The following is a 9,736-nucleotide window of genomic DNA, read 5'->3' on the forward strand; positions in this document are numbered from 1 at the left end:
CCATAGGGTTTCCAAGGTGCTCCTGGTGGATTCAAACTGCCGACCTTTTGGCTAGAGAGAGAGAGAGAGTGTGAGAGAGAGAGAGGGAGGGAGGGAGGGGGTAAGAAAGAGAAGGGGGGAGAGAGAGAGAGAGAAGGGGGGAGAGAGAGAGAGAGAGAGAAGGGGGGAGAGAGAGAGAGAGATTTATTTCAAGGAAATGGCTCATGAAGTTATGGAGGCTAGCAAGTTCCCAATCCATGGGCCGGTTGTAGGAGCTGACAGACTCAAAATTGGCAGGTCACGTGGCAGGCTGCTGGCTCACGGGGCTGCAGGAGCTGGCGAGTCCCAAAACCTGCAGGTCAGGTGTCAGGCTGCTGGCTCACATCCCAAGAACTGGAGGTCAGACTATGACGGGTTGGATGCAGGATCAAGAGGAGGCGACCTTTGCCTATTGGATGTAGGCCACACTCCCAAGGAAACTCCCCTTTCAACTCATTGGCTACTCACATCAGATCACAAAATGGAGGATGATTACATAATATCTGCCAAACCGCTGAGAATCATGTCCTAGCCAAGTTGACACATAACCTTAACCATCAGGCCTGCCAATGACAAAGCCCATATAACAGATTTCCTTATTATTTATTATTGCCAAATTAGGGAAGAACTTCACATCAGAGAGCACTCCTGTAGCTGTTTCTGATGGACCTTCATTTGTCAGCCCTGTGTTACAGAGGGAACTAAGGCAAGGAGAGGCTAAGTCACCTGCCCTGGGTCACACAGCCAGGGAGGGTTTGAGCTGGAGATGCAACTCAAGAGTGTGGGAGTTGTTGTGCCTGCCTGGGAGTACCCCTGAGGGAGGTCAGACCTGGGCCCAGCCTGGGGGGGCCACATCACTTGGGTTCAATGCTGCTCTAACACTTTTAGTTGTGCGATCCTGGGCAAGTCCTGTATCTGCTCTGTGCCTCCGTTTCCCGTCTGTAAAGTGTACCCTCTTCTAGGGGGTGGGGAGAAATACGGGATGAGCAGCTGTAGCTCTTAACTACTATACCACCAAGAAGGGTGAGGAAGGGAGCCTGGTGTGTGTAAGATCTCAATCAATCTTAGCTGCTCCCATCCCACCTCACACCAGGGTGCAGGACCCTACTGTTAGAGAGGCCTCAGCCCACTCTTAGCCGTGTGGCCCTCTCACCTGTTGTTTCTTGCATCTCACCTTTCAGAGAAGTCTTTCCCGACCACGCTGTCAGAAGGAGACCCTCTTCTGTTTTTTTCTTTCTCAGTGCAACTCTTCGTTTCCTTGAGGGCACTTATCACAGCTGGTAACGGTTCTGTTTGTTAGTTTACTTGATTTAGTCTGCACATAATCTCCAGGGAGTCCCTGGGTGGTGCACATGGTTTAGCTAACTGTAAGGCTGGAGGTTCAAGTCAACTCAACAGGTGCTTTGGAAGAAAGGCCTGGGAATCTGCTTCTGAAAGATCACAGCCATTGATCTGATACACATGGGGTCACCATGAGTTGGAGTCGACTCCACAGCAAAATTTTTTTTTGATAGCTCCAGTGGGCAGGGACCTTGTTTTTCTATTTCGCAGCCAAGTTCCCGATGTCCATTGTTGAAGGTGTGAGTGTAGGGAGAGCTGGGCCTGAGCGGAAGCAGGCAGGGAGCTTCGGATACATTCACAGTTAGCACCATCCTTAACACCCTGGTGGTGTAGTGGTTAAAAGCGACGGCTGCTAACCAAAAGGTCGGCAGTTTGAATCCACCAGGTGCTCCTTGGAAACTCTATGAGGCAGTTCTACTCTGTTTTATAGGGTCGCTGTTAGTAGGAATTGACTCGATGGCAATGGGGTTGGTGTTTTTTTTTTTTATTCGGACAGAACAAGGGGATACTGATTGGTTTAAAGTCAGGAAAGGTGTACATCAGGGTTGTATTCTTTCACCATACCTATTCAATCTGTATGCTGAACAAATAATCCGAGAAGCTGGACTATATGAAGAAGAACAGGGCATCAGGATTGGAGGAAGACTCATCAACAACCTGCGTTATGCAGATGACACAACCTTGCTTGCTGAAAGTGAAGAGGACCTGAAGCACTTACTAATGAAGATCAAAGACCACAGCCTTCAGTATGGATTATACCTCAACATAAAGAAAACAAAAATCCTCACAACTGGACCAATGAGCAACATCATGATAAACGGAGAAAAAATTGAAGTTGTCAAGGATTTCATTTTACTTGGATCCACAATCAACGGCCGTGGAAGCAGCAGTCAAGAAATCAAAAGACGCATTGCATTGGGCCAATCTGCTGCAAAGGACCTCTTCAAAGTGTTGAAGAGCAAAGATGTCACCCTGAAGACTAAGGTGCGCCCGACCCAAGCCATGGTATTTTCAATCGCATCATATGCATGTGAAAGCTGGACAATGAATAAGGAAGACCCAAGAAGAGATGACGCCTTTGAATTGTGGTGCTGGCAAAGAATATTGAATATACCATGGACTGCCAAAAGAACGAACAAATCTGTCTTGGAAGAAGTGTGGCCAGGATGCTCCTTAGAGGCAAGGATGGCGAGACTGCATCTTACATACTTTGGACATGTTTTCAGGAGGGATCAGTCCCTGGACAAGGACATCATGCTTGGCAGAGTACAGGGTCAGCGGAAAAGAGGAAGACCCTCAATGAGGTGGATTGACACATTGGCTGCAACAATGAGCTCAAGCATAACAACGACTGTAAGGATGGCGCAGGGCCGGGCAGTGTTTCGTTCTGTTGTGCACAGGGTCGCTATGAGTCGGAATCGACTAGATGACAGCTAACAACAACAACATTATCATCAGAGGCCCAGCATCTGGGCCCACTGGCCTGTCTTTGGCCGCTGGATCATGTACTTTGACCCTCGCCACTTGGTTTCCTTCAGGTGTCCCCAGGAGTCGCTGTACCCTGGACTTAGCACAGGGAGGGGCCAGGGAGCCTTGTTTATTAACCTAGGAGATTGATGCCCTGAGGTGGGCCAGCTCCTACAGATCGAGACTGCCTGAGGGTCCTTAGCTCTTGGCTCTGCTGGGACAGAATTCCTCAGGCACTTTGACCTCGTGACTGGCCCTGCAGAGGGTCTGCTGGTTGCTTGGAGCTACCACTGACACTCTGGCAGACCCCGGGTCAGTGAGGGAGGGTCCCGAGATGGGTCTTTGGCCTAGGAAAATGACGGCTTTCTGCAGGGAGAGCAAAGGCGCTCATTTTCGTAGGCATTTCTCTCACAGTAGATCATAGGGTGGAATCGCAGAACTGCTGAGGGCTGTAGGGAACCAACACCTACTGGGCCTAGCCCAGGACCAGGGTATGCACAGCCCTGCCATCTAATCTTCCAGCAGCTGGGCTGGGCTTGCTGGAGAAGGGAGGTATTAATCCCCATCTCCCAGGGAGGGCGCTAAGGCTCAGAGAGGACGAGAAACTTGCCAAGGGTCATAGAGGAAGACGAGAAGGCAGGGTGGGAACACAGGTCTGACGCCAAGATCCGTTCTCCTTGCCTTTCCCAGGCTCCTGAGAGCTTGGATGGCAAGGCTGCACTCCGGGTTAGAGGTTATCCAGGAGCTGTGGATGTGGTCTCATCTACTTTTTTTATTGCTGTAAAAATATATATAACACATTTGCCAATTTAACATCTTTCATGCGTACAATTTAGTGATAGCAATTACGTTAATCATGTGCAACCATCACCCATAATTGTTGGCAAATTTCCCATCACCATAAACAGAAACTCACTGCTTCCTAAATATGACCCCCTTTCCCCATCCCTCCTGCCCCTGGTAACCACTAATAAACTTTGATTGTATTGATCACACAGCATTGGTTCTTTTGTGATTGACATATTTCACTGAGCGTCAGGTTTTCAAGGTTCATCTATGTTGTAGCATGGATCAGGACTTCGTTTCTCTTTATGGCTGAGTAATATTCCGTTGTACATATGTACTACATTTTGTTTATCCAGTCATCCGTTAATGGGCACGTAGGTTGTTTCCACCTTTTTCCTGTTGTGAATACTGCTGCTGTAACTTTGGCGTACACATGTCTGTGTGCATTGCTGGCGTAATCCACAGTTTAATGCCCACAGTGCTCATTTGTGGAATTTGTTGAAGCAGCAATAGGAGACGTGTGTACATGGCAAGGTTGTAGATGGAAGTCAGGTTGCTAATGAGCTAATTTTAAGATGGGGAGATGACTCTGGATTTTCCAGGTGGGTCCAATGTGATCACAGGGTCCTTAAAAGTAGGAAAAGGAGGCAGAAACAAAACTAGATTATAAGAAATGTCTTGGGTGTGGGATTTTGTGGTTTTTCCTGGGGTGAGCGCCTGGAGAGGGCTTGCCAGGGGAGCTGATGGGCCAGAGGATGGGCAGCTCAACACCTGTAGCTCTGCCTGAGCGAGGTTGGCTCTGTTGGTAACAGGTCACTGGGGAAACTCATGCAGCAAGCTGTGGCTCTTGCTGTGGCTGGGGCCACAGTGCTGGGATGAGGGAACCAGGGCCTGGTTGGCTGTCTTGTGTGAGAGGAGATGGTCCCTGGGAGTAAAGTTCCATGAGAATGGAAACATTTGTCCTGCCTAATGAGACTGTCACTCTGAGGGAGGCGGGGGACGGGAGGTGCCTGCAGTCTGGTACATAACTAGTGCTGGCTATGGCTTCTTAGCTGTTGACGTGGAACTTCACCCAGAGGTTGATGAAAAAAAGGAGATCTATAAAAATTTCTGGGCACTGTTTAAAGTTGAGACCTGCAGGGAGTCACATAACCCTTTCAAACTGACATTCTCAGGGGATTTACGGCCAGCCCAAACACACACCTGCCACACGGCTCTGGAGATGTTCATTTCTGCTGGGCAGCAGGGTTCTGGTGTGTCATGGGACGTATATGGCTTTTCTTGAAAATATTTCTCTAGCAACCATTAACTGGACCTTGAAAAGGCTTAAGAGGTACCAATAGTGATGCTGTGACCTGGTGACACTGTGACTTGGTGTTGCTGTGACCTAGTGACACTGCAACATAGTGATGCTGTGACCTGGTGACACACTGATATAGTGATGCTGTGACCTGGTGACACTGTGACATGGTGATACTGTGGCCTGGTGACACTGTATGTGACTCAGTGATACTGTGACTTGGTGACAAAGTAACAGTGATAATATGACCTGGTGACACCGTGGCATGGTGACACTGCGACCTGGTGACATTGTGTGTGACTCAGTGATACTGTGACTTGGTAACACAGTGACATAGTGATGCTGTGATCTGGTGATGCTGTCATACAGTGATGCTGTGACCTGGTGACACTGTGACATAGTGATGCTGTGACCTGGTGACACTGTGATGTGATGCTGTGACCTGATGGCACTGTGACATGGTGGTGCTGTGATATGGTGGTGCTGTAACTTGATGATGCTGTGACTTGGTGATGTTGTGACATGATGACAAGGTGACAAAATGTGGTGACACTGTGATGATGCTGTAACTTGGTGACACCATGACTCGGTGATGCTGTGACATGGTGATGTAGTGAAGTCCTTGGGTTAGGCCTGTAAGGTCTGGGCAGCTGGGGGGTTAGAGCAGAAAGAAACCTTCCTGCTGGCCAGTCTTGCTCTGTGTCCTATTCCCCATCAGTGGCTGACAGGTTCTTCTTGAGTGGGACCTGGGAGCTCCCTGCCCCCTGGTCCCTCTTCCTCTGGCCCACCCTCTTAGTGTTTCTTCCCCTTGGGCCACCCAGAGTCTCAGCAGACCCTGGTCCTCCCTCAACTTCTTGGGATGGTGCCTTCCAATTCTTCCAGGTGAACCCTCTGCGTGGATCTTCCTCTTGCTGATACCGGCCGTGTTTCGTAGCCACAGGCTCTATGACTTTTGTCTCTGGCCTACCACTCTTGGGGTGATCGGGGATATGTGGGGGTGCCTGGTGGACTCTGTCCAGCCCATTGGTGCTGACCCAGTGCCCTGGGTGAGGGGTGGCCTACCAGAGCTCCTGATTTTGTGGCTGGTGAGGTGCCACGCTCATGGTGAGGATCGTGCCTCCCACATTGCCCTGAGGCCACACCTGGGTGTTTCTGATGACTCCAGGGATGGAGAGAGGCTGCCTCAGCATCCTCATCCATCTCATGGGGCTGTGACAGCACCTCTCTCGGGGCTCTCGGGGTGAACAGAGGTCCAGTGCTGGAGCGCTCAGCCCAGCGGGAGTGCTGACACATGCGGCGACTGTTGGGGAGGCTGCCCTGCCCTGTTTACACTAGTGCACTTTGTGGACCTGTCAGCTGTAACCAGCTCCAAGCCCAGAAGGCCAGGTCAGGAGCAGCTGGCTCCCCTGAGGTTTGAGGAGCGATGTCCTTGGGAGTATCTGCCACACAGGTATTCATTCCTGCTTGATTCTGTCTCCACGCGAAGACATGTAATGAATGGCAAGTAATGTTTAACTCTGTCCTTTCAGCGGCTGGTGCAGAAGGTCACAAGCCCTGTGCGACCCTCACGTTCCTAACATGACCGATGACAACTTACGGGGCACGAATCATTGTGATGCACCATACAAAGTGTTTTACGCCCATTATTCCCTTTAATCCTCATAGCAACCCTGTGAGATTTGCTCTGTTATTATTACCTCCTTTGATAGGTGAGGACATGGAGGTTCAGAGACTTGGACTAGCTGAGATCCCCTGGCCCCTGATCTCTGCTGCTTCTCCATGCTGCCTCCTTGGGAGGGCTCGTCACCTGGGACAGGTGGTTGGAGACCGCAGATAGCCCCTCCCCTGGGCTTTGCTGTGCATGGGAGCCTTCCTGAGTCAGGAAGCCTGCAGCGGGCTGAAGGCAGGGACTCTCCTTCCTGTCTCTCTGGACCCATTCCAGGCCACTTGGCCACCACGGCCTAAGCAGGGAGCTGGACCATCCGTACTGGGGAAGGAGATGGTGGTCAGGGTATCGCCCTGGGTGGCCTTACGCCACACCCAGCAATGGGAACAGTGAGAAAAAAAGCCATAGTCATCATGAGGACCTGGGCAGACAGGGTCACAATGGGTTTGAGCAATCTGGCATCCTGCTAGCCATGGGGCAGCAGCAGAGAGTCATGAGGGAGCTGTGCCTGACCCTGAGCTGGGTGCTGGGAACATGGGCAGGAGTGGCACGTGGTCCCTTTTCTCAAAAAAAAGGAACTCAGATATTCAGCACTGTGTCAGTTCCTTATTTCATGAGCCGTTGGGGTGATTCGTGTTCTGGAATATTGCTGTGGTTGGCATGGTCCCCTTCTCTCCACTCCAGGGAATATCTGAAATGCGGGAGGGATCTGGCACTCCTACCGCCATGCCTTTTTAATACGTTTAATTAACCCAAGGCAGCACTTGCCAACATTAATTCCAGACCGGGAGCATGGAGTGAACAAATTCTTGGCCTCGGGAGACCTTCCTAGCTTGCTTTTGATGGCCCAAACCGGGTAGAGTCTACACCCTTAGGCTTTCCAGCTGGTGAACACACCTTCCCACCATTCCCCATGTAGGCGCAACAATTTGCAGGAGAAAACACTGCCTAGACTCATCCTTTCTGAGCTGCCACGATGCCCATCTGCAAAAGTGTTTGCACGTCTCTGTGCTGACCCCACATCTGCAAGCTGGGACCTGGTGTTTTTACCCTGTGTTGCAGATCTGCTTGGGTGTTTCCAGCTTACATCCCAGGCAGAGCAACTCTGTGAGTGAGGGTACCTCCTCCTTGGCAAGGCTCTGCCTGGGTTCCTCCTGGCTGGTTCAGCCTGGCTCTGTGTGCAGGGAGAGATGGAAACAGTGCCCATGGTAACCCCTGAGTGTTGGCTACTGTTCGATCTTAAATTGAACCATTTCCAGAAGTCTCTTAGCAGGCTTGACTTGGCAGTTTTGGAAACTTCTCTATGAATTCCATCTGGGAAAACTCAAAAGAGTCCATCGGGGCACTGAACCTCCCAGAGACAGTCTTTCTGGGCCATCCTCAATGGGCATGGAGCATGCAGAGAAGTGATGGGCTGTACCTATGAGTGGGAAATGAGGTCTGCTGTGAGCAGAGAGGACAGGTCGATGTCGAAAGGCTACAGGGTGCGTGACATGGAGGGAAAGGGGAGTCCAGTCATGAGCGATGAGAGGAAAGGACTGGCCAGCTAGGCCAGGCAAGGCATAGGCCCACCCCCATCCAGCCCAGGGACTCCATGGTCACCTGTGTCATCTAAGCCTTGTCTTCGAGCAGAGACTGGACACCCACTGTGGGTTCCATCTGTTATCCAAACAAAGGTGAGAAAGAGTCCAGAGCTGGAGATTAGTCAGCCCTAAGAGTTAAAGCCAGAGTCAGCTGAGAGCCAACTCAGGCTGGATTGGTTAAGACTCTTCATTTCAGTGGCCAGAAAAGCCAGCACAAACTGGCTTAAGCAACATGTGAATGAATGAGGCATGTATTGACTTATAAAACAGAAATGTCTAGAGATTGATTGAGCTTTTGTCATTGAGATGTTTCTCTCACTTTTTCTCTCCTCTGTGTTGGCTTATTTCTCAGGCTCTGTGTCTTGGCAAGATGGCTGCCAGCAGCTCCAGGCTCATATCCACCCCGGTTCAAATGCAGCAGAAAAGGGGAAAGGCCTCTACCTGGCAAGTCCTCAACAGATTGAACGCAGAGTTACCATAAGACCCAGCAATTCCTCTCCTAGAGAAATGAAAACATACGTCCTCACAAAAACTTGTACACGAATGTTCATAGCAACATGATTCATGATAACCCAAAAGAGGAAACAACACAAATGTCCATCAACTGATGAGTGGATAAAGAAAATGTGGTATGTCCACAGATTGGATATTTTTCAACCACAAAAAAGAAGGAAGGTCTGATCCACACTACCATGTAGATGAGCCTTAAAAAACATTAGGCTAAGTGAAAGACCGGTCACAAAAGATCACACCTTGTATGATTCCATGTATATGAAATTTCCAGAAGAGGCAAATCCATAGAGACAGGAAGCAGATTAATGGTTACCAGGGCCTGGGGGCCAGGGGAGATTTTGGGGTGACAAAAATGTTGTAAAATTGATTGTGGCGATGGTTATACAGCTCTGCGTATACTGAAAACCATTGAATTTTACACTTTAAATGGATGAATTGTGTGGTTTGTGAATTATATCTCAATATAGCTGTTGGGTTTTGGAAACCCTGGTGGCAAGGTGGTTAGGAGTTCGGCTGCCAACCAAAAGGTTGGCCATTTGAATCTACCAGGTGCTCCTTGGAAACCCTATGGGGCAGTTCTACTCTGTCCTATAGGGTTACTATGAGTCAAATTGACTCCATAGCAGTGGGTTTGGTTTTGTTTTTGGTATAGCTGTTGAGGGGGCGGAGGGAGAGGAAGGAAGATGGAGAGAGGGGGAGGGAGAGGTAGAGGAAGAGGGGGAGAAAAGGAGGGAGGGGGGAGGGAAAGGGGGAGGGAGGGGAGGGGATGGGGAGAACTGAGCGTAGGGGAGGAGGATTGTCCCAGAGCAAAACGAGTGTGGATGATGGACAGCAACGGCAACAGATGCTAACCACTAACAGGACAGGAAGGAGGAACAAGTCTACCATTGTGGGCTGCCGTGGAGTTGGGCCCTAACTCATGGAGATCTCATGTACAACGGGATCAGACCATTGCAATCCACACGGTTTTCATTGGCTGCTTTTTGGAAGTAGATTGCCAGGCCTTTCTTCCTAGTCTGTCTTAGTCTGGAAGCTCTGCTGAAACCTGTTCAGTGTCACAGC

The 9,736-nt window shown here is 50.1% G+C and overlaps 1 long non-coding RNA gene across 2 annotated transcripts in view; it reads left to right on the forward strand.

The window, feature by feature from the left end:
* Positions 1-8,810, forward strand: part of LOC135227887 (uncharacterized) — a 29,811-nt gene extending 21,001 nt beyond the window's left edge. For both annotated transcript variants that reach the window (XR_010318042.1, XR_010318043.1), the window contains exon 2: positions 8,514-8,810. This is a non-coding gene — a long non-coding RNA (uncharacterized LOC135227887). The remainder of the gene's footprint in view (positions 1-8,513) is intronic.
* Positions 8,811-9,736: the final 926 nt, after the last annotated feature.

The sequence above is a fragment of the Loxodonta africana genome, chromosome 16 (assembly GCF_030014295.1).
Source record: "Loxodonta africana isolate mLoxAfr1 chromosome 16, mLoxAfr1.hap2, whole genome shotgun sequence".
NCBI lineage: Eukaryota > Metazoa > Chordata > Mammalia > Proboscidea > Elephantidae > Loxodonta > Loxodonta africana.